Source organism: Pleurodeles waltl, chromosome 4_2, assembly GCF_031143425.1.
Source record: "Pleurodeles waltl isolate 20211129_DDA chromosome 4_2, aPleWal1.hap1.20221129, whole genome shotgun sequence".
In the NCBI taxonomy this organism is placed as follows: domain Eukaryota; kingdom Metazoa; phylum Chordata; class Amphibia; order Caudata; family Salamandridae; genus Pleurodeles; species Pleurodeles waltl.
In genome coordinates, this window is record NC_090443.1 from 626,266,733 (window position 1) to 626,292,827 (window position 26,095).

Here is a 26,095-nt window from a genome sequence, read left to right on the forward strand (position 1 = left end):
CCATGGGACTTTAATCCCATGAGAGGAGGACAACTGTACAGTGTGTGGGAGTACTACAGGAAGTGACAGAAATGTCAAGGCCAGGGGGCAAATTTAGTTGTTAGACCTGACAGCCTTAGGGTGGTCACCCCTAACTTTTTACCTGCCTCCCTCCACTTTTTGGACACTGTTTTTGCTGGTTTTAGGACTATGTGCACTTTACCACTGCTAACTAGTGCTAAAGTGCATATGCTCTCTCCCTTAAAACCCGATTACATTGGATCATACCCAGTTGTCTTATTTAATTTAACTATAACTTCCTAGTAAAGTGCACTATATGTGCCCAGGGTCTATAGATTAAACGCGACTAGTGGGCCTGTAGCACTGCTTGTTCCACCCACTTAAGTAGCCCCTCAACCATGTTTCAGGCCTGCCATTGTAAGGCCTTTGTGTGCAGTTTCACTGCCAATTCGACTTGCCATTTAAAAGTACTTGCCAAGCCTAAAACACCCATTTTTCTACATATAAGTTACCCCTAAGGTAGGCCCTAGGTAACCCCTAGAGCAGGGTGCTGTGTAGACAAAAGGCAGAATATGTACCTGTGTAGTTTACATGTCCTGGCAGTGTAAAACTCCTAAATTAGTTTTGCACGGCTGTGAGGCCTGCTGCTTTCATAGGCTAACATTAGGGCTACCCTCATATACTGTTTGAGTGGTAGCTTCTGATCTGAAAGGAGTAACAAGGTCATATTTAGTATGCCCAGAATGGCAATACAAAATCCTGCTGACTGGTGAAGTTGGATTTAATATTACTATTTTAGAAATGCCACTTTTAGAAAGGGAGCATTTCTCTGCACTTAAATCCTTCTGTGCCTTACAATCCACGTCTGGCTAGGTTTAGTTGACAGCTCTCTTGTGTATTCACTCAGACAAACCCCAAAAACAGGATGCTCAGTCACACTTGCATACATCTGCATTTTGAATGGGTCTTCCTGGGCTGGGGGGGTGGAGGGCCTGATACTTACATGTCAAAGGACAGTAGCCTGCCCTTACACAAAGGACTGCCACACCCCTTACTGGGACCCTGGCAGACAGGATGGAACTCAAAGGGGACATTGTACACTTCTAAGCCACTCTTTGAAGTCTCCCCCTCTTCAAAGGCACATTTGGGTATTTAAACAGGGCCACTGCAAATACCAACTCAGACCCTTCTTGAGAAGACACTCTTGTCACAGATACTTTCTGGAGAAGAAATCCTGCCAAGAAGAATTGTCTGGTTGCCCAAAGGATACACTTGACTGCTTTCTGAGAAGGAGTGCTGCCTTGCTGTTGCCCTGCTGCCTTGCTGCTCTCTGGCTGTGCTGAGAAGTGCTATCCAAGGGCTTGGATATAGCTTCCCTCCTGTTCCCTGAAGTCCCAGGACCAAAAAGACTTCATTCCTGCAGGAGGAACTTCCTAGGTGGAGAAAATTGATGCACAGCCTGCGAGAAGTGACGCACAGCCTGCATCACAGTGAGAAAATCACTGCATGCCGAACCGGAATGACGCAGCCCGACTTCGCGAGGAGAAGATCGATGCAGCGCCAGCAGAGCAACCGGAAATTTGACGCACAGCCCTCTGAATCGATGCAAAGCTGAGCCGGAACGACGCAGCCCAACTTCCTGAGAGTAATCAACGCCACCTGCCAAGAGGTAGAAATTTCCACGCAATGCCCACTGGTTCGAAAAAAAAACGTGTGACTACGTCCTGCCAGTGCTGGATTTCAACGCATCATCCCCGGGGCGTCCGAAAACCCCAGAACCTGAAGAGGATCTAAGTCTGAAAAATAAATGACGCATCACCGGGTGCGGCCCGAGAAACCGACGCACACCTCCTTCTTTTCCACACATCTCCTCCTTAGCAGTTCCTTGCAGAGATTTTGATCGCAAACCACATACTTTGTGCTTGCAAGAGACATTTGTTGTTTTTAAGAGAATAAAGACACTTAATATAATTTTTAAAGTGATATTTCAAAATATAATTATTGCATTTTAATCGTTTTGTCCTGTATCTCACCAGATAAATATTATATTTTTTTTCTAAACACTGTGTGGTGTATCTTTGGTGTTCTACTGTGTTACTGCATGATTTATTTCATAAATACTTTACACATTGTCTTCTAAGTTAAGCCTGACTGCTCAGTGCCAAGCTACCAGAGAGTGGGCACACGATAATTTGGATTGTGTGTGACTTACCATGACTAGAGTGAGGGTCCTTGTATGAACAGGGGGTAACCTGACTGCCAAACAAAGACCCCAATTCTAACAGTAGTGATACCCACTCCCAGCCAATACAGAATACCCCTATACAAAACACGCTTCCCCCCTACCCGCCCATTTAACTGTACTCACCTGACAGGAGACCAGCTCTACAGTATGTAGGGCACAGGGAGTCAAATGGTTTATACTCATATGAGGATCCCTTACTCACACTCCAAGCAACCGTATACTGTACACCTGCCAAAATACTTTTTACCTGGGAACACACACATCATGTGCATACACCTGGGAGAGTCAATTTGAAAACATAAATGTAGTACAGGGAGTCACATGACTGCTGAGGCTCTGACGCTCTGCCTACCCAATCCAATTTCCCAGCCACTCTGCATATGGTCAAATATCCCTGTTGGAATACTTGCTATAAAAGTCCACTCACTTCAAAGGACAAACAATGTGAACTGTGAGTTGTGATAACAGTAATATCTGAATAAATTCAAGGAGGACCAAGCCATGCGATTCCAAACACCAGGCCAAAGTCCATACAACATTGTGCCACAGTAGTTTAACCCACTAATGAATGTGACACACATGGGAGGGACAAGGATAGAGATCATGGTACACTCTATGGTGTAGCAACACACCCAGATCTATCTAGAGCTGCTGTGTCAAGATGAAAATATTGTAGACAGGAAGGACAGCTCAAAATGCCTGGAAAGTATGTCCTACAAAGATCAAAGGTCACAAATTGTTTCTGCTGTATGGCACTGGCAGCACTCACATCCATAATGCACTGACCACATGATGACAACTATCACATATCGCCCAAGGTTCTGACAATGCCTGCATGACAAATAGCTTTCAAGATAACTCAAACAACATCCTGCCTAGCCAATGTCCTGCCTGCACTACTGGTAAGATATGAGTCTATTACCATTCCTCCAACAGCTAATGATTCCAGACACTCTGAGGCTAGGTCACTGAAAAGGAATTGGTATGTGTCAACAATGTCAGCTCACTCCAAATGAAAATATATGTACCTGTCACATAATGGAAATCAGCAAATACAATGTGAACATGGCCTTAGCCAGTATCACAGCCAACACCACAGAGGAGACTGCCACTACCTTCATGGATGAAGCCTTCAGTGAGGGGAACACTCCTGGACTGCCGGGCATTGAGGACGGTTCTGGGCCGTCCAGGTAACCTGGACAGACAACACCAGTCAGGGCCAGCCTAACCACATCGACTCCTCCCAGCCTTGCGGCCACCTCATCACAGGCAGCCAGTAACCTTTAGACCTGAGTCCCTACAACAGTCATCAACATCTTCTGCCCTCAGTCCAGGTTCTAGAGTCACAACCTGCCAACCCTGACAATGATGTATCTGGAACCAGTGAAATGGGACAGGCTGCACCAAGAACGCTGGCTTGTGGGGGTATGGTGCACAGGAGGGATGGGATGGCCCTGCACAAGAGACTGCTAGTGATGTCCCTGGCCAGGCTACCATCAGCCAGAGCCTACCAACAATGCCAAGGTGTGATGGGCCAGGTACTGACCAAACCCAGGGAAATTCAGAGAGAACTCCATCATAAGATGTGGTAACAGTGGGATGCCCACAATTCCAATATGGCCTCCCTAATAGGGGTGCTGAGGAACATTAACGGCTCAGAGAGGGATGGACAACAACATCTCACCTTTTCCTTTGGCGGATCCATACCAGCCCCTTCACCCCTTCATTGGTGTCAGCCACTGGAAGGGAAGCCCTGCCAGGGGAAGCATCCCCTCAGGCACCCCTGCTTCTGTGGTTTCTGACCCGCTCCCCACAAGCGGGGACTTCCAGCCAAGTATCCAGGAGTTGCGGATGGCAAGACACCAACCACTGCCAGCAAGTGACCACTTCCTGATGTCATTCCTTTGTGTGCCACAGACTCACTCCATTGACTTCTCCTTAACCACTTTCCATTTTCCATGCTAATAGGATGCTAATCTCTGGATCTCAAATGTTGTGTTCTCCACTCTATTGATTGCATCCACCATGACTGATCCCTTCACCTTATCAATGTTTGTTTATTTCCATTATCACTATTGAGTTCTGTTGTAATGTAAACACACCGTCACTAAAACACTGCCTACTACCACTGTTTAAACACTGTCTGGAATGTAGAATGCTCATCACATGTGATGTACATGATTAGGACATAGGAAGGTAATGGATGGAGGGAGATGTCTCAGGTAGTGACATGCTGAGGATGACTAGCAACATATTGTCACAAGTGTCTGGTCACACCTAATGTTTTATTGTACTGTATTGCACATAAGGTGTTAAGAATGTTTGCACAGCAACAGCCGAGAACATCTTAGCCATATGAAGTCAGGCCAGATATCCTATTAATGCTGTGCCTCAGAACAAACCAGAAAGGGTTTATAAGACCTTGTGCCACAGATTAGGCCAAAAGAGTATGAGATGTTGTCTCCAGTTTGACCCTCATCACATACCAAATCTAGGTCTACCAACTTAACGTACGCCATGGTACAGACAGTACAGCGGACCCTGAGCCCAGACTCTTCCCATAACAATGAGCAAGCATCTGGTGGAATGTCACAAACCTTTTTCAGTGTTGTGGCACATTGAGGAAACACATTGACAGCCACTAACAGGTCATACCAGATCAATGCCAACACAACGTGAAGGTAGAATGCATATATTGCACTGGACGACATGTTGCAAGGCTACATGATCACACACAGGAGACCACTGGATGAACACATCAAGGCAAACAGGTCTATTGTGTAGCTCAGATTCCTGCATCCCACTGTCCAGGCAGCATCAGACTTATACAACCCAAATCTATGACCAACATTACCCTGATCCACTTCACATGTCAGACCAGCAACAGCCACCTGCCAATGACACAACTCTGAAATGCCCAAATGAGGATGGCATGGTGAAGACACCTGGAAGGGAAAAGTGACATACAAGGGGTTTAGGCAGACAAAGGCATACATAAGACACAAACCACATTTCAAACTGTTTTTTCACTGACAGTGCAACATGACTACCCCAAACAAAGGAGATCATCAAGAGTCACATCTTCAAGTCTGATGCAGTCATCAAACCTTGGCTGTATGAGATGTACAGCATGAGATGCCCAGTCTCATGGTGACTGGGATACCCTTCTAAAAAAACGGACTCCTACAGTACCCGATACAGTCACAGTAATCACAGAACATCACATACTTATACGCAAGTGAAGTACTGATTGATGAGATCAGTCCGCATGATTCCACCTTCATCCTCATCACTGTCATTTCTCACTTGGAATTTCAGGAGGCTGACCCGGTGGCACTGCCAGCTCCCCCTCATCTGGGATGTATGGGATGTTTCTCCTCAGGGCAAGGTTGTGGAGCATGCAATAGTGAGTAGATGAGGGCCCCACCAGACTTGTCAGTTCCATGAAATCTGACTTTCAGGAGGCCAAAAGCCTGCTCCATGACACGCCATGTCCTTCCATGTGCCTTGTTGAAGCAGACTTCCCCTGATATGGTTGGTTTCCTCATCCATGTCAGCAACCGTGGATGGTTTGGTGTGCACAGTCCCCTGTAAGGAAAGCAAAATATGTACAACCATGACTCCCAAGTATCATCTCTCTAGCAGCAGACATAGCATACAAACACACATGACATATGTTACTTACCAACCAGCCAGACCCTCTCTGGGTTCAGTCATGTCATCAGCTGTGGAATAGCGCTTTTACCCATGATGAAAGCCCAGGTAAAGGGCACATACTTGGGATATGTAGAGGTCCACCAAACAAACTACTTGGACATTGATAGAATGGTAGTTCTTCCTAGTCCGATAGACCTGTTCATTGCCATGCAGTAGAAACAAGTTGGTAGCATCAATGGTTCCTACCACATGTGGGATGTGTGACAAAGCATTGACCTCAGCCTTCACATGGGCAAAATCCTCATGTTGAGGAAACCGGATATAGCTGTCCAGGTACTTCAACATTGCTGAGAGGGTTACCTTCATGACCAGAATGAACATAAGATGGGACATCCCAGCAGTTAGGGCTGCTGTATTTTGGAAGGACCCTGTGGCCAGGAAGTGTAACACTGACAATACTTGTAAAATGGGTGCTATGCTATTTGGATGATGGATGGATGGCATCAGATCTGGCTCCAACTGATGAAAAAGGCCCACGATTGCCTGTCCAGGTGGTATATCTGGATTACATGTCTGTCCTCCATGGCCTGTAGTTCTGCCAGTGGATGGTATACAGGAGGTTCTGTCATCCTTCTCCCAGGGTAACTATGTTGGACAAAAATGAGAATATAGCCGCCATTCATTGTGTCCCTTGCGATGCACATAATACATGTCATACACGAACTGTGAGATGTCATGTGATTCGCTGAGGACATGATGCACAGCACACATCACCACAAATAATTACACATTAGTCATAGGTTACCCCCTTGCTTTTCCACATATTTGTACACATCATCCATCTGACCAGCAACAATATGTGCATGTAACTTGCCACTCAGACACTGATTCAATGCCCCAAATCCTGGATTGCCCGTTGTGGAAGGGGTGGTGGTTGTGCTCCTAATTATGTTCTCATCTGTTCCCGACCACATACCAATATGAGCACTGAAACAATTGACCTACATGACAGGGCAAGGTCAGGACTCAAGAATCGTCAGGACAACATTTTCCAAATTGTGATGCATTAAAAATAGTGCTTAATTGCATAGTCTAAAATGGCGGCTGCCTGACCTACTCCACTGGACTTTAGGAACCACCCACAACCCCCAGCGGAAGTCATCATGGCAGTAGGAGGATGCTACTGTGGCAGACACTGCCATAGGATAAAATTGTTGACTGTGGTGACCTTAGGACAATGGCAGTGTCCACCAGTGGTGACCATCATGTATGAGGCAGAAGTGGCTGCCATCTACTGCTGAATACCTCGCTTGGCTACTGACACTGTTGCCAGCAAGACCTCTGCTACCTGAGCTTCTGTGCACCGCCTCTGGGAGCAATCATGCCATGTCTTACAGGTGATAGGGCCCTTGCCATCTTGCCCAAAGAGCTAGAGAAGCTGGTGGATGAGGTCATACAGGGGTAGGTCATACAGGGGCAGCTTTATGGTATACCAGAGGAGCAGGTAAGTACCTCATGTGCACACCTTTCTCAGTACTTCTAATTATCTTAGCTTTAATTTAGCATATGCTTAGTCCCAGTTTGTCAAATTGTGGAGTGAAAGCCCTATAGGTGCGGTCAGTGTGCCTTAATGGGTGAGTCAATGGACATCTTTCTATGTCAAGTGACATGTTTGGAGTCCTTAGACAATGTGGTGAGTGTGTATTTAATATTCCCTGACCCAACTTGTGTTGGATGCACATGACTAGGTGAGGTGTCAAGACAGCCATCCCCAGGCAACTCCTGCCAGAAGATTTTATCAATGCGTGGCCACATGTGACTGCATGACAGCAGGAGGGGTGAATGTATGTTGTATGTGTCGGTTGATTGCTATTTGAGCTCTGTCTATGTTGGCCCAGTAATCTCAGGCCACATCTGGCCTTGTTGCACTGTTGTTTGGAAGCCAGGTAATGACTCACTATGCCCCTCAGCGCTGTACCTAGACACCCAGTGGCAATTGTCTGTAGGCTAAATGATGTACTACTATGCATGCAAATGTCAGATATGATGTTTTGTGTAGGTCTGTCTGCAGAGACTGTGGCCTGTTTATTGTTACTCACAGTATCAGTTGAAATCTGGGCTGGTATTGATTTCCATTTGCATTGAAAGTGTTACACAGTGCTCACACCCTGTATCCCTGCACAGCATGTGATGGTGCCTAATCATGGCTCAGTGCCAATATGCAGCTTCCTGAGCCTCTGTCTACTGATTGGTAAGGGAATTGCTTTGGGGGCAGGGTGGTGATTTGTGACTGATTTGCTCTTATAATATTTGACAATGTGTGTTACATAGCCTTGACAGGTCCCTTGATCCCACAGCCCTGTTGTCTCTTTCATCAAGCTCTAATGTTCTGTGCAGGGTCCTTGCATTTTGGTCATTGCACATCTGCAAACAGTGCGTTGTGAACTGAAGTGCCATGATATCAGACTCTGTTGTTTGGGCATATAGTGGGACATGCACAATGCATGGCCAGGTTTCTCTAAAGGTATTCTAGGTTTAGTGGAGACATGTGTGGATGTGTGTGTTGTAATGTTGATGTGACACACAGAGCCCCACTCTCTGAAGTAGCAGGTGCCCGAATCTGTATCTGCACATGTCCACATATTGACAGGCTTCACTCTTTGTGTGCCCACGTGTCAGTCCCTTCATTGTGGTCCAAGTGCGATGGGTCAGACTGTAGGCTGGCTGTGACCTGAAGGGACTGTATGCAGCAGGTGACATTCAGAGGTAGTGGATATTTGTGTGCATTGATTGCTGGGTGGTGTACCTGTCACTGCCAATTTTTTGTGATGTTTCCCATAGTGTTCCTGGTCAATGTCATGTTTCTAGCTCATGTCCCACTAACGTCATAGTTGGTCTACCTAGTCAGTGCAGGGCCTGATCTGCGGGGGTAGGTAGGATACCCTATTGGGGAGTGTTTGTAGTCACGTTCCTATGTCCAATGACTGATATGTGTCACAGGTGAACAGGATGGTCAAGACAGGATGTTATTAGCTTGGTGCACTGACATGTAATTGACTCAGCCATTTAGTATTGGACTTGTGGACATGATATCCTGTCCTGTCTTTTGCATCCATACATGTCAACACCCATCAGAAGGGGATCTGATCTGGAGAGCAATTGCCAAGAACATGTGGACCCTGGGAGTCCTGAGACGCTGAGTCTGGATGATCGTAGAGGCCCAGCTAGGGCTGTCTTCCTAACAAGGATGGGGTGTCCATTGGACAATGACCTCCTCCCCAATTGCCTACATTTTGGTTGTGGCTTACATGGCCTTGAATGGGCATTTTAGGGCAGCAAAACAGTAACAAGGGTATAAGTATAAGGCAACTTAATGGTTCACCCTTTGCCAGGTGATTGAGTGAGGGATTGAATGCTCCCTCTGACAATGTGGGATGTGTCATGTGTCACAGATCATCTGGGATAAAAATGGTGTAGACGGGACATATGTTTCAAACTAGTGTGCTCATTGTATTGGAGCTGGGGCCTAGGACTAAACTGTTGGAACCCTCAGTTCAATTACACAGCAGGGGGTATATATAGTTGTGTTTAGTGTACAAATATTCTGCTTTACCTACTCTAATAGTGCTAGCTTTCACCAACAAATCACTCCTCCCAAATGTCACAGTACAAAGGTAGGCAGGATGTGGCTCACTGTCCTCTGTCATGTGTCTGGGGATATGTGTAGGCGGACATCTGCCACTCAGGGGCAGGTGTACTCCATTGTATGTTGGGTGATGGTGTCTCACAGCAGACTTCGATGCATGGGTGTCCAACATACTTGTGACATGACTTACATGGCTAAATCTTGGCAGCTGTAGAAAACTGCTTTCCCTTGGTAAGTGGGAAATGTGCATTGTCATAGGTGATGTGTTTGGAATCTCTCACATATATGTGCATGGGGTCCTGTTGTCATAATCGTACATCTGTAATGGTTGTCCATTTACTGTGATTCCCCAGACAGGACTGTGCCACCATAATATATCATCCGACAGATACATTCATGCCTCATAGTATGTCATTAGTGATGTGTAACTGTAGTAGCTATGAGGGCCAGGTAGGGCCAGGGTGTGGATAAATTTCATGATCATTTGAACCCCTGATGTGGAATGATGGTTGTAGGTGCATAACACCTGTGTGATGATTGGGGATTGTGGGCCATATGTACGAAAGCTTTTTCCCATAGACACAGAGGGGGTCATTCTGACTCCCGCCGGCCGCGGTAACCGCAGGGCCGGCGGGAGCCGCCAGAATACCGCTGCGCGGTCAGAAGACCGCCGCGGTTATTCTGTGTTTCCCACTGGGCGGGCGGGCGACCGCCAGAAGGCCGCCCGCCCGCCCAGCGGGAAACCCCTTTCCACGAGGATGCCGGCTCCGAATGGAGCCGGCGGAGTGGAAAGGGTGCGACGGGTGCAGTTGCACCCGTCGCGAATTTCAGTGTCTGCTATGCAGACACTGAAATTCTCAGTGGGGCCCTGTTACGGGGGCCCCACGACACCCCATACCGCCATCCTGTTCCTCGCGGCCAAAACCACCAGGAACAGGATGGCGGTATGGGGGTCGGAATCCCCATGGCGGCGCAGCAAGCTGCGCCGCCATGGAGGATTCCCATGGGCAGCGGAAAACGGTACCGCCGCGGTCAGAATGCCCAAGGGAGCACCACCAGCCTGTTGGCGGTGCTCCCGCGGTCCCCGGCCCTGGCGGTCAAGGACTGCCAGGGTCGGAATGACCCCCAGAATGGGTAAAATCCTTTGGTACATCTGGCCCTGTGTCCTTACTATTGGTATGCATCATGGATTGACTTGCAGTGATGTTTGGATTACATGTGTTTGGGTTCAGGGATTCATCCACAGACAGATGCCATGCTTGCAATATCTGAGATGTGGTTAGTGTACTGCTTCTCATTGGACAACAAGTTGGGGTCCTTCTGTCAGTGATTGCAAGGTCTGTGTCACTCTTTCATGCATGGTACAGTTGTCTACTACAACCACACTGAGATGTTGACATGGAAATGGGTGTGAGACATTGGTGGGGGCTATCATGGGACTTACAGGGTCATTCCAGTGTGTATTCTGGAGATATCGCTCCATGAGGTTTAGGACCTAACTTCATTGTTGTTCCTTGCAACACAACATGTGGGGCATGTTGTCGCATAGGCTCTCATTATCCTAATGAGACTACTGGAATTATGGGCGGCAAGATCGTTTCACAGTGTCAGGGACTAAGGGGGTCATTCTGACCCTGGCGGTCATTGACCACCAGGCCAACGACCGCCAATGGCATGGGCACTGCAGGGGCCCCGTAACAGGGCCCCACCATAATTTTCAGTGTCTGCCAGGCAGACACTGAAAATCGCGACGGGTGCAACTGCACCCGTCGCACCTCTTCCACTCCGCCGGCTCTATTCGGAGCCGGCATCCTCATGGAAAGGTGTTTCCCGCTGGGCTGGCGGGCGGCCTTCTGGCGGTCACCCCCAGCCCAGCGGGAAACCCAGAATACCCGCGGCGGTCTTTTGACCGCGCAGCGGTATTCTGGCGTCTCCCGCCGGCCCTGCGGTTACCGCGTCCGGCGGGAGTCAAAATGACCCCCTAAGTCTGACCCATGGTGAAGGACCCTTGTCACCCCAAATCCAGGTTATGCTCCGGCTAACTAGCAGTGCCTTATCTCTCCCTAAGGGAAGGGACAATGTGGCAGCCGAGTGCATGACATCTTATTACTTCCCAGGGAAGTCGTGGTCACTCAGGTCACAACCGGTGCTCTCATACATAGTACGATCTCATATAAAAATGACAAAGGCAGTTTAAGTTTTAAAGATTGGTTTAATAAAACGACTGCATTTTATATAGTAAGGCATGAGCTGCGATAACCAGAATGAAACAACACAGTAGGATTAAAATAGTAATGGTGAGAGTGAAGCACAAAAATGAGGCTATCATAGTGCAACTATATTAAGTTCTCTCTAAGTTATATTATGAGCACAGCATGGGAAGCTCTAAGCCTGCCTTTCAGGTTTCCCCGGGAGGACATCAACCCTCATACCTGAGCAAAGGCCTATAACCTGCATCAGCAACGGTGCAGTCAGCATCTAGTTGTAGGTTCCTGGTCGGAATCTCCCTCTGCCTGTACTAGGACTAGAAAGTGATTTTATAACTAACATGCAGACGTTCTAAGAAGAGGTCCCTAAGTAAGGGTGTGTATCTTCTACGAACACCAGAGACTAAACTTCTACCACGTGTACCAGCAATGTACCAGACTGTAGCCTTGACTGAAGCACAGGGTGAGAAAGAATGCAGTGTTAGCGAACACAGAGCTGACCTAGGCTAAACAGTGTGATAGAAAGAATAAAACCAGACCGTAAAACTGGTTATTATAAAATAACAGTGCGGGACGAAATAAAACGTGTCTAGGGTAAAGTGCACAGAGGCCTAATATGTAAACCTAACATGCATAACGCTTCACTAAAATGGCACTAAAAATGGCTACACTACACCCTCCCCTTGTCGGTAAAAAGTGTTTTAAGCAAAAGCCAAAAAATGCCCTTATGCATAAATAAAAGTTAAACTCTATCCAATTTCAACAAGTTAAGAGGACACATAAGCATAGAATTAAGCAATTTTAAAAAGGAGCATGCGGCTAAAGGCCGAATTCAAGGGATATCGTCTATTTAGAATAAGTCCAATTTAAGCAGTAGTCACGGAAAGCAGGAGATTCTCCACTTTGGCAGATGACAAAACTGGAAAATCCACACCGAAGACTAGCAGGGAGCAGGTGTGTTCCAAAGCTTCAGTATCCACCGAGGCGCCATCCCGTGTAGTGCCTATAAACGAGTGAACATCAACTTCCTCCAGGAAGGGTATCTCGTATTGAGCTTCTCTAAGCAAACGCAGCCGCAGCGCGCATGTCTGGTAATGAGCCCTCATCGAGAACACCAACAGATCAGCATCAACCGCTGGGGGGCAGTGCCGTGAGAGACAGACGTCTAGGGCATGTTCAAAAGAGCACCAACGGCACCGAAATACGGGCTGCACACAATCCAAAACCAGTCTGAATGACAGAGACCAGTCACACCCCAAATGTTCCAGGAGTGTTGCTCCAAAAGACTGTATCATGCGTTCACGACACAGCTGCACTGATGGGAGCGCCCACATTCGTCCTCGAAGCGGCGGGACAGCCATTGCGTAAAAACGACAGCACCAGTAAAATGCCGGCCAATATAGCCAAAGTTATTGGAAATCCTCCAAAAATGCTTCTGAAAATTGAATGAATAGCCGAAGGTATTAAGCCGAATATGGAAGAAAAGGTATGAATGAAACCAACACCATCGGCTTTGAAAAAATGTGCTAGTCCTGCCGTGCTCGACGCATTAAATATACGTCCCACAAGTTCACCAAAGTGGCTCGGAAAGTTGGTATTTAACAGGAACTGTATTTCCGCCGATGACCTTGCCACTTGAGGTGCGTAGGTCTTGCATGCAGATGTAAGGGCCACATGCTTCTGAAACAACAATGCTTTCAGTCTGCTTAACTTGTCAAAATTCACCTTGGAAGTAGCAATATGAGGCCAAATATCTGCTACCTCCCTAATTCTAGTGGGGGAAACAACACGTTCCTGCAGCAAGTAACGACCTTAGTGACCGAAACAACGTAAACTATTCCAGCTCGCATACCACAACAGTCTTCACTATTGAGGAGAACGTAGCTGCCATTTGAAAGCACCTGGAACGTGGTTTAAACAAGGGGACCGGAACTCCCTTCAGATAGCAAGCCAAATTCGCAACCGAGGCATTACACGCCCCATGCAAGGACAGCTGCTTACAAATCATCGAATGGCTGACTGAAGTCTCACATTCACTACCGCTAAGAAAGACCTCTTTCATGCCACTGAGGCATTTGTACAAGAAGGGAGGCTCCCACACCTCGTGGATGTAACTATCTCCTAGCTTCTCATATCTGCCTATCAGAACATGTTTCAAACAAGAAGTGAATTGTAATGTAGAAATAGGCAGATTAATAACCCCGTGTATCAACCACTCAGCAGAGGGAATCTCGGCCACGGTAAAAGGCAATCTTTCTAACTTTTCAATGTGAAGCATGACATAAGTCTCCTCCTTCTTAGCCATTAGCTGTTGTTGTCGCGTCAAATTAAAGGAAAAAAATATTTCCCTGGCACTGATGTGCTGCCACGGAACGCGACCCGCCTTCAATGTCTGAAGCATCCAACCCAACTCCATAATGGACCTGGTCTGACTCTGTCCATGATATAAAGAAGACATATCAGATTGTATAATGTCTATAGCAGAAGAAACAATGTTGTTAATTGTATAAATCCGGTCGGAAAAGGTGTGCATACCATTATCCACAACAGCTAATGCTATTTTTAAATTATGCTGATCTATCTGCCGTAACCGGGCTGCAACTTCTTGTTGTGAAAGTTTCAAAATTTCATTGTAAACTTCATACAAGAAACGCTTCCTACGTGGCGGCTTCGGCCTGACAAAAAATCTTGTAAGTCAGTGTCATTAGATAAGAGAGTGAGATGTGTCTTAACTGCGTCTAGCGAGGATGATTTCATAGTGACATAATTTTCCGACACTATGGCGGTCATTCCGACCGTGGCGGTCGGCGGTGAAGCGGCGGTAAGACCGCCAACAGGCTGGCGGTCTTTTTTCATGAATTCTGACCATGGCGGTTACCGCCATGGCCAGCTGCTGCTTCACCGTTCCGACCGCCACGGCGGTAACGACTGCCGGCGGTATTCCAACCCGCCTGACCCCGGCTTACCGCCATGGATTTCATGCGGTTTGGGACCGCCATGAAATCCATGGCGGAAAGCACTATCAGTGCCAGGGAATACCTTGCCTGGCACTGATAGGGGTCTCCCTCACCCCCAACCCCAACCCCACCCTGACTCCCTCCCCTACCCCCCCCACCACCCCTGCCACCCCCAAAAGGTTGCAGGACCCCCCTCCCCAACCCGATCCCCAACATATACACATACATACACGCACGCATTCATGCACGCACTCATGCTCATACACACACCCCCCGCATTCATGCACGCACTCATGCACATACACACCCCCCCACATTCATGCACGCACTCATGCACATACACACACCCCCCCGCATTCATGCACGCACTCACACGCCCCCTCAACATACACACACGCACACCCCCATGCACGCACACAACTCACAACACCTTCCCTAACGGACGATCACCTTACCTGTTCCGGTGATCCTGCGGAAGGGAACGGGACCCATGGGGGCAGCTCCGCCGACACCGCCACGCCAACAGAACACCGCCACAGCGAATCACAGGTCGTGATTCGCTGGGCGGTGTTCTGTTGGCGTGGCGGTGGAGGTGGAGCTACCTCCAGTTCCCGGCCTGCCGCCAGTATGGCCTTTCTGGCGGCTCTTCGTCCGGAAACGGGCGGAGCGCTGCCAACGGTCATAATGGCCCGTGCGGAAGACCGCCAGCACTGGCGGTCTTCCGTACAGCGGTCCCTCGGCGGTCTATTGAAAAGACCGCCGAGGTCGGAATGACCACCTATATGTCGTAACTATTTCAGCATGTTCAGGTGATATATAGCGAGGGTCTGACCTACTCATTCGGAAACCCCCTGAGGAAGTGACAAAATGTTGATGACACCCGTTGGTATCTATTGGCAACAATAACCACCCACCTAGACGTGCCAGTGAAGTGTTTAATGTAACTTTTCGGACCCATTCACTAAGCTCACTAAAAGTTGCATTGGCGTACTTTTGCCAGTTACTAAATTTTGCAGGGACAGGTATACTGGGCATGTTTAATTCTCTGATTGTAGCTAAACCCAAGCTGCTGGTCTGCTGTACAGTTTCATTTTTTTAAATCATTTGAACGGGAATGAGACATGCTCTAAACAGTGTTTCTCTACCCTTAGTTTGCCAATTCGTTGTTCCCCAAACACTTTTCAAATCAACATTTTCTGACCAATATTCATAACCTTCAATTGACAACCGGGAAACAAAGGAATCCGAATATATACATTTCATGTTGATCATTAAAATTGGTTTATCTTTAGTCGGAGTTAATTTAAAGTAATACGTCTCAGCATTCTTTTGATGGTGTCCAGAAAAATACGTAAATTTATCAAAGTAAGTTTTGGAACTCCCATACGGGGGAGTTGGGCAATGTTCCCATTGTGTATAGTCAAATATCGTCTTGGAAATACTCGCCCTATGTATGAAATGGTGCCCATAATAATTATAGCAAAACATGTCACCATAATTGTCTCTGAACTGGTAAACATCTTCCTTTTCATAGACAGTGTAATATTGCAATTCTGTCATAATTGAGTCAACTGTTTTCACATTCTAATCATCAGATACAATGCCTGGTATTGCTATATCATTCATAGACAATTTTAGTACATACGGTATTTGAATTATCTCAATGGGACCAAACATTACCTTATTCCACACAATCCCATCAGGAATTGGTACTGCAGAAATGTTCACAAAGGACAAGTCTCTTCAAACCTTATGTGATGAAAAATGTGGTTTCAACACCTCCTCCACCTGTTCAACAGCCGATCTCTCAGGAAGAAAATGACCATGTATCAACAGAAAAAAGGTAATGACAAACCCAATCTAAAGAAAAAACGGCAACACAGTCAATAAAAGCCATAAATAGTTCCATGGAAAAACAAAATACGTATCTTTAAGCCAACACATCAGCTTACGTTGACCCGACAGGTCAGTAGTTGACGAGGCAAACGAGTCTGATAGACCATCGTTGTTGGCGGCACAATAACCAGAGGCATTTCGTGCAAAAGGCGCTGCCACAGTCAACGGAAGAGTTGGTGTTTCTCGCGTTGGTATAGTGTAGACAGCACCATCCGTCACGTCTGTATTCATGGTGACTCGATCAAATGTTTCTAAATTGGTCGTTGTTAATGGAATTAATGCGAGATCATCATCCACCCTCCCCAAGCTCGGAGAGGCAACAGTGTTGGTATAAACAACTTGAAGCGGAACGTCTTCTCCAATAGTGAGAGGGATTCAGGAACTACTGGAAGTTCCTCTTGGTCGGCTGTGTGGAATCGGCCACATGTTGTAACTTGACATTGTCAAAGGAAACAAATCGATTTTCTTTGGCACCTGGCAACAGTGGCAGAATCATAGTTCTCGTACCATGTATCCCCAACACAGGGACGGGTGCACGATAAGAAGAGCCAAATTATTTTTTTACTGTGACCTTTTCACGCACAAGACCCCCAACCCTGGGAATCCAGCCGGTAGGTGTTACTGGCACATCCTTAATTCCCATGGAGGCAGCACTTTCAGAAGAGTTATCATCACGGAACTGCTGTAATTCCTGTAAAACAGTGACACGATCATTTATGTCAATAGGTGTCTCTGCCGCCTCCACACCAGGACCATAAAGATCCGGAACAAACCTTTTGTGTTCCGAACTGGCACTCATATGAAGTACGACCTCCCGGGGACCTTCTAGGCAGGTTATTTAGTGCTCTCTGAACTCCATACAGGTGGGCTAGCCAACTACGACCTGTACCTAAGACTCTGGCTGTTAAGGATTGCTTTAAATCACAGTTTATTCGCTCCACAACAGAATTTCCCTATGGATGAAATGGAGACGAGTACTGGAGCTGGACCCCCAACAAAGCCATGGTGTCCCTCAATGCCCTTGAGGCGAAAGCAGGGCCCTGGTCCGAATGGAATGCCGCAACTGCATATTTACCGACAAAAGCCCGCAAATCTTTAATAACAGTCCGAGCGTCAGCCGAGCGTTGTGGCCACACCCACACAAATATGGAGCAAGAATCAACAGTGACTAGGATATATTTGTATGCACTATCTGGTGTTAATGGACCACAATGATCCAAGTACACACATTGTAATGGTCTGTTTGAGATTAAGAGGGGTGTCTGCGACGGGCGCTTAGCTGTTGAAACTTTAATTTGTTGACAGATGTCACAACAAAGGACATACTGCTTAGCCTCTTTATAGAGACCAGGCCACCAGTAGCGGGTCTGTAATAGTGAAATTGTAGCTGCCACGCCTGCATGTGCAGATGCTACCCCCTCATGCGCTGCTTTAATCAATCGTGGTCTTACATTTTTATTGGGGATGTCACGTATGCCTACGCCAGAAATTTTAACTTCAGCGTTCAGCATAATTCCCATAAAATATTGATATTTATTAGGAAATCCTTTTGGATAAGGCTTACCATCAACCGTAGCTCTTATGTCAGCCAAAATCTCCGTGTTTGGTCTGGTACTCAAACGAGTCCCTGCAGCTACAGTGCAACTGCCACTGCTGACTTTGCGGCTTCATCAGCCAAGGTATTACCAGCAACGTGTATTCCAACGCCCTGGTGTCCAAGTGTATGCACAACATGGACCTTGGGTAGCGTCTCTTTCAGATCTGCCACCTTACCCCACAGTACTCTGTGTTTAATGGTGTTGCCTTTTGAATCTCTGAACCCATTCAAGCGCCAGTAATGTGAGTATTCGTTAAAAGACTGGACGCAATAATACAAATCACAAACAATCAGTGTGTACTGCATTGGATCCGTATGTTCCAGTGCCATTAGTAGAGCTTTTAGCTAAGCCAATTGTGCAGTACAATCCCCTAAGGTCTTGGTATAAGTATGTTGGGGACGAAATTTCTCACCCTCCATATAGCCACTCACAACTGCACATGCAGCAGAATATTGATGTTTTTTTCCTATCGCTGGTTGCGCAGAGCCATTGGTGTACATGACTACCTGATATTGGACAATTGGCAATGTGTCAGCGGGAACTGGATATTCAACTTCATATTGTAGAAATTCCTGAGTTTGTAACTTTGGGTCAAAAATATATTCTGCATCAGAGGCTGTCAAGGACGTGGCCCATTGTATCCATCTTGGGTGGAGTACTTTAGCGATTGGGACGCTAGCTTTTGTAACAGCCTCAAGGACCGGAATAGGAGAAATGACAATAATGTGTTTTCCCTGGGCCAGAGGCCTTTCTTTAAGAACAGCCATCTGTACATCAGTGAGAATTTTCTCTGTGGGTGCAAATTGTTTCTTGGCAGCGGAATACAAGTGTGACTTGTATGCTATGGGGACTGTCTCACCGTCATTAAATGTGACATAAGTAAACACAATGGCCCCAGCTATCACCCTGATGACCAAATGTGTCCTATTGTCCCATGTGTGTAGATGTTTCGCTGCCAGCATATCTGCTTGTAACTCCCGAAGAGTATGTGTATATTCAATTGTTCAGAATGTACTCGAAAAATCAGGACATATTAATTCATATAAAGGTTTTATGCGTGTATCATAATCAGGAATGTATGTTCTGCCAAAATTTAGAAAGCCCAACAATGATTGGAGTTTCTTAATCATATTTGGTGGTTGCAATTGTGCACATTTTTCTAAAAAATGTGGCGCTAGGCTCTTACCCTCACTTGACAGCTCATATCCCAGGAATATGACGCTGAGGAAGGCAATTTTCGATTTTTTGAAGTTAAATTTGTAGCCGATTTTGGCAAATCCTACAACAATGCGGGCTACCCGTCTTAAATGTTGTAGCAACTCGTCATCTGTGACATATATATCATCGACATATGACAATGCTTCAGGGTCGAGGTCGTGCAAAATTTCAGTCACACGAGTTGTAAACAGTCCTGGGCTATTCTTATACCCCTGAGGCAAATGACAGAATTTTTCTGGGAGCCTAGTGCGCGGAAGCTGGTTAAATCCCTGCTTTCAGGGGCTATATTCTGGCAGAACAATCCATTTGAGATATCCAATGTTGTTTTATATTTCTTCCGCACAATGTTGCTCATTAGTGCAGTGCTATGTGAATTTTGTATAGCATATGTGCATGTATGTCCATTCAGATAAATCTGTAGTCTAAGACTATTCTATATGAATGGTCTGGTTTAGCTACAGGGAATAAAGGATTATTCATATGTGAGACACATGGTTCAATTAGCCCCTGGTATTCTAATTGTGTAAGTATTTCTCTCACCGGTGTTATTGCTGCATGTTTTATGGGATACTGCGGTTGTGGTTGAGGCTCACCTTTAATAGGAATTACATGATATTGATATTTCATAGAAGAGGACTCAGCGAGTACCTCCGGAACAAGGGGCGAGAAGGAAGGTCTAATAACCCCCTCCCCAGCTGGGCAGGTGCGGACAAAATCTGGCAGGCAATCCTGTTCAGCCAGCAAAATGTCATATATCTTAACTACACAATCCCAAAAGATTGCATGTATATTGCATTCAATGTCTCCTTCCAACTGTAAAGTCACTGTATACACCCTATCGGGTTCGGAGACACGCATGTCCGCTGTTTCTACTTGGATGAAGTCATCAGTTGCTTTCACCTCCAGATGCTCTAGAAGATTCCGGCGAACTATTGTGACCTCTGCTGCGCTGTTTAGCAGAGCTAGAGCCCATGTCTTGTTCTTCAAGAGAACCCTCTTCCTGAGTGGCATGTATAACTGAGATAGCTGCCACCTTTTTCTTTTTAAACTGTTGTTTTTGTTGTACTGGTTTCTCCTCCTTCTTGACAGAAACCTCAGAAGAGTGTTGTGAGTCCTGTCTTGGTTTCACGTACTCTTGTCTACGCTCTGACCACACACCTCTCTCATTCCTCTTTACCGATGAGTCCTGAAAGGAACGAGATTGGCGTGTATCAGTATATTGATATCTATCAGGCGTCTTAATATTATCCCTATTTCTGAGATTATATCTACTCTGTGGGGTCTCCGTACGCGGAGATTCTCACCTTTCCTTTTTAGGTGTTTCTTCTCCCAGCGCTTCTTAGTACCCTCAGGTGGCTGTTTCGTACTATCTTTAGTAATTTTCCCCCGAATCTGAGGTTTTTGTGGTCTAGCCCAAAGGCTATCTCGACCAATACTGGAATATGTTTTCGCTATTATTTTAGGCAGTTCCCGCTCCTGATCTTGTTGCGGAACGTCACGAAGACGAATGCACACTGCAAGCGCAACTGCTTCCCCTTTAAGATTGCTTAGGATCATTGAAGAAACTGTGGCAAAATTGCCTATCACTTGCATTCCTAAATCTAAGGCCGGGGCAGCCCCGTATTCATCCTGAATTTGTTTAAGCACTTCCGGTAGGTTAGCCAGTATAGGTGTACCGTGTGCCGTGGTATAGAGAGCGGCAAACACCGTGCCCCATGTATTGCAAAGTTCCACTGTGGGAACCATCCCAAAGGGTAAACACATAGTTAATATCCTATGTTTGTCCTGAGGTCCCGTATGGGGAAATACCACCTCCAGCGTATTAATTTTCTGTGCCAGCCAAAACTGAATCTCCTCTCGTTTGGCTTGAACCTTACCCATAATGGGATGTACAGTCACCGGATTAATACCTGGTGTTACTGCATGTGGTTGCGCTGGAGCAGCACGCGCTGGGTATGTATTAAGTGTCTGCATCACAAATTGTACTAAGCGTCTATATATTGCCGTTAAGTCAATATATAAGCGTCGAACCTCAACCACCGCCATATTCGCAGCCGCAGGATGCGGTGTATAGGTGGCCAATAAAGGCCAGGTCGGACCGTCATTGCTCAGGGGACCTAACCTTACTGGTAACATTGTATGGGGTAGGGCGCCATCAAACCAATTATTATGGTCTTGATAAGAGAGAGGTATCTCTAAATATGCGTACGCCCTGTATTGTCCAGGCGCGTTCGCTACTGTATATGTATGGAATGCATGTGTGTTCCCATCAACTGCTGGAAATGTGACCCAAGAGTAGAAAAGTTCTGTTCTATAGGCTGCGTGGGCGTCCACCACAAATGTGACTTGACCACCCTGGGCCATAAGGCCGTGTGCTAGCAAATGTGCTGTGAGCGGTTGTCTCATGTTAAGAACAATTTGTATCACCTGGGGATTCGCCATCAGAAAAGCACCATGAACGCAGAGAAGGCACACCAAAAGGGGAATAGTTTATTTCCTTTCTATGGTTCAAGCTTGAACAACCATCTGCTGAAAATAGGGTTGCCTATGCAACGGTGGAGGAAGTCCTCAGTACCACGGACGTCTCCATATACGGAACTGAGGGATCATTATATTATATGAGACCGAGATATACCGGTGGACCCGAAAATTTGAGCCTGACCAATCGTTGGCGGCGCCATGTCGAGTAGGCTCTCATTATCCTAATGAGACTACTGGATTTTTGGGTGGCAAGATCGTTTCACAGTGTGAGGGACTAAGTCTGACCCACGGTGAAGGACCCTTGTCACCCCAAATCCGGGTTATGCTCCGGCTAACTAGCAGTGCCTTATCTCTCCCGAAGGGAAGGGACAATTGGGCAGCTGAGCTCATGACATCTTATTACTTCCCAGGGAAGTCGTGGTCACTCAGGTCACAACCAGTGCTCTCATACATAGTACGGTCTCATATAAAAATGACAAAGGCAGTTTAAGTTTTAAAGATCGGTTTAAGAAAAACGACTGCATTTTATATAGTAAGGCATGAGCTGCGATAACCAGAACGAAACAACACAGTAAGATTAAAATAGTAACAGTGAAAATGAAGCACAAGAATAAGGCTATCATAGTGCAACTATATTAAGTTGTCTCTAAGTTTTATTATGAGCACAGCCTGGGAAGCTCTAAGCCTGCCTTTCAGGTTTCCCGGGGAGGACATCAACCCTCATACCTGAGCAAAGGCCTGTAAGCTAAATCAGCATCTGCAACGGTCAGTCAGCGTCTAGTTGTAGGTTCCTGGTCGGAATCTCCCTCTGCCTGTACTAGGACTAGAAAGTGATTTTATAACTAACACGCAGACGTTCTAAGAAGAGGTCCCTACCTAAGGGTGTGTATCGTCTACAAACACCAGAGACTAAACTTCTACCACGTGTACCGACAATGTACCAGACTGTAGCCTTGACTGAAGCACATGGTGAGAAAGAATGCAGTGTTAGCGAACACAGAGCTGAACTAGGCTAAACAGTGTGATAGAAAGAATAAAACAAGACTGTAAAACTGGTTATTATAAAATGCAGGGCAAGCCAAAATGCAACGTGTCTAGGGTAAAGTGCACAGAGGCATAATATGTAACCCTAATGTGCATCAAGCTTCACTAAAATGGCACTAAAAATGGCTACACTACAATGTCTGAGTGACCTTGCTACTAGCTCCTTGACTCATCTTGAGCAGGTGTCACTTGTGGAGCTGTACATTGTTGGGATATGTCCATAGTGACCTGGATGTTTCCAAGTAATCTAATCCAGGTATGGCACATTTGTACCAGTGTTGTCTGCATTTTCTTAGCAACATCTGTTTTTGATGGTACATTACGTCAGTGCATTTGACATGTGTGCATAGGCTTGTGTCTGTGTAATTGGTAAGGTACCTTACAATGGGATCAAGTTGTTGGCTACTGGTTCACTGGGGTGTACTGCATGTGCCACAGGTTTGGGTTGGAGTGGTCACCTAGTTGTGGTATTGTTAGTGTGGTAGCTTGACTTCATCCATACTGTTGTATTTGTCTGAGACCAAGACTGTCTCATTTGTTACTTTTGTAATTCCAGATTGCATGCATGGTTTTGTATTGGCACATGATGGTGCCACTTTGCTGGCATTTCCTGAGGGGGGGGGGCACTTGACATGATGGTATGTTTTGTCTCTCAGAGTTGCAATTTAAATGTCTTCATGTCCATGTTATGACCCTGCTTCACTTTCATTTGGCAGCATCAGCACTGTAAGGCAAAGGAAAGGAGTCAGAGCTTAGATGGGAAGCATTTGGTCACAGGACCTTGGGTCAAGACACCATTGACACAGAGGGACCCACCAGTTTCATCCTTGTCTGCCACCTCCGGTTCTATTACCGTCCTCCCTGTTGCACCCCACCCAGTTGGCCGTGCCCGCTCACTCAAGAGGGTAGGCATCTACTTTTCTGCAGGCACCTCTTCCCAGCCCCTGCTACCCTGCTGCCCTCGGTGAGGAGGCTTTTGACCTCCGGAGGTTGATCTCTGTGGGTCAGTCCGCCATCGCAAATGCCATCCAGGGACTGGCAGCCCAAGTCCAGCAGAGCAACTCGTTCCTGGAGGACATTCACCGTGCAGTGGCTAGCCTAAAGAGATCTTGTCAGGGTCTGGCCTCCACACTAATGACAGCCAGTACAAATCCCTCCTGCATCCGTCTCAACAGACAAGGGTAGCGAACACAAACATAAGCCCCATGAAACACACCAGCACACACGCAAACAACATCCACCTGCAGACACAGCAACACTCATGACTTGCCCTGACACCCCACCCCCACAGCCAGCATCACATACACGACATCTGGCATACCTACAGATACCACCACAACAGACACTGATACAGCCGCCACACCCATCCTACCTCCAGACACCACCCCATCAGACCCTCAGACATCCATCCCAGGCACTACACCCGCAGACACAACAACCACAGATACACCTACATGCAGAACATCCAACAAACCTGCAGTCACAGCCCTAACAGACACCCACACAACACCCAAGACAATTAAACGCCCTCACTCACCCACCCAACAGACACCCACCATATACAAGAATACCTCCCACAAGCACACACTTAAGACATCCACTTCTACATGTCAGACAACCACTCCCTCAACCTCCAAATCCAAATGTTCTTCTGGTGACTGTCCCCCTGTGACTAAGAAAATTTTCCTGTGTGAGCTTGACTTTACCCCTCTTTTCCCCATACCACAACCAAAAGCACAACCTCTCCTATGCCATCCCTTCCACCTCTAGGTCCTCCCTTGCCAACCTGTAAGCACCCATGCCCCTCCCCTCCCAAGAAGGATCTCCCCTCCCCTCCCAACTCAAAACCCAAACCCCCCCAATCGCCCACTCCCCCACCCAGATAATCCCTGTTGTGCCTGCCTGCCCCCTTGGTGCCCCTACCTGTGGAGATTACATGGCAGTCAGGAGTCAAGTAGGAACCCAACACTGTGCCCTTTGGGCAACATACTTGGGCTGGCCAAAAGGCCTTGTACTTTATTTCTGAAAATGCATTTCAATGAACCCAACGAGTTGTTGCTTTGTTGGGGACACCTTTGTCCTGAATTTTCTTACCTAGCTTTCAGTTGTTCCAGGCTGACATTGGTTTTCTGCCTGTAGTTGTGGGTGTTTGACCTGCTTGCAGATCCATGTGGTGATTTGTGCAGTATGTGAGTTTGTGTGCAGTGCTGTTGTCCCCCAAGGGAAAGCATGTCTGTTGTGCGATGGGTATTTGTGTGTAGATGCAATGTTGGTGTCATGGAAATATTTTGTGTTTTATGTGGTATGTGTTCCTTTTGTGATGTGGGCATGTATGGTGTAGGACCTGTCCCCGTGATACGGCTATTGTCTACATGTGGTGGGTGTGTTTTTGAGTTTTTTCAGTGCAGACATGGAGTGTGTTGAGTTGTGATAGTTTGCTTTGCGTTTGAGTGTGCATGTGTCCATTAAGGTGTGGGTTCCTTGTAGCTGGTTGGTGTATGGGTATGTTTCTTGAAGTGTGAGTTGTGTGTGCTTTGTTAACATTCCCTTCCCCATTGTGTGGCTGTGCATGGCAACTGGATTTGGTATTGCTTGTCCCTGAGATCAATTTAAGGCCAATTCTTATGCACATGTTGTTTGAGGCCGTTTTCAACATAATATGTGTCCCAGTGCAGTCTCCTTCCATGTATGGTGCTCATGCTCCCATCCTAACTGTGAATGTATTAATGTTGTGGTGTGTTTTGTCTCTTGTCTATTTGTCTCTCTGTGTATTGTGAATGGCATTGTGCGTCGATTGTGCTATATGTGTGTCCATTGCAGGGTTGTTTGATGGTGGTGTTTTGTGTGTGTCATGGTACATGGATGTATGTGTGTTTTGTATGTGTGGACAGTCCCTGGCCAGGGTTGGGTGTGAGTGTGTGGAATGTCTGTGTGTATGTGTAGTAGTTGTGTTGTTGCTGTGTATGTTAGTAGTTGTGTTGTTGTTGCTGTGTGTGTGACTGTTGTGTGGCCTCAGTGTCCCTGAATATGTGCTTTGTTGCTGTGTGTAAATGTTTGGTGTTGCCATGCAGTGTGTGTATGTGTGTATGTGTGGTGGCAGAAGTGTGCATGTTGTGAATGTGTGGGTGTCTGTGTCGCATTATGTT